The sequence below is a fragment of the Pseudochaenichthys georgianus genome, chromosome 22, assembly GCF_902827115.2.
Source record: "Pseudochaenichthys georgianus chromosome 22, fPseGeo1.2, whole genome shotgun sequence".
Classification (NCBI taxonomy): domain Eukaryota; kingdom Metazoa; phylum Chordata; class Actinopteri; order Perciformes; family Channichthyidae; genus Pseudochaenichthys; species Pseudochaenichthys georgianus.
Window position 1 is genome coordinate 12,879,546 of NC_047524.1, and position 446 is coordinate 12,879,991.

Consider the following 446-nt stretch of genomic DNA (forward strand, 5'->3'; position numbering starts at 1 on the left):
GTAATGGACCTGCTGTTCCTGTGTAGAGAGGGAAGTATCGCTGCAATCTCATTTGCCTTTACTTTACGGATTAAAGGAATTAGGTAGGCTAGATAACAGGTGCCATAAAAAACGTCATATGGTACGCAGCCATAAGCCCGGTCGCCACAAACTAAGTAAACTCTCTGTGGGAGGGGAATTCTGGCTAATGTTACCCTCACTATGGTATTACAGTCGCTGTGTCCCACATCCGGAGAGGTGTGAGATCCTGCTTCATTCTGGAAACAGATGGACACATTCTTCCATTCATGTACTGCAATTGGGGGAACATATACTGAACAGTCATGTGTAGGGGGATTGCCTAAGGGTATTGGTTTCGTGCAATCATGTATTTTAACCTCAACGGAGTTCACTGTTCTGGAGCCAAACCAGGGCACCACTGTTACCAAAGCTTCAACCAGCAAAGA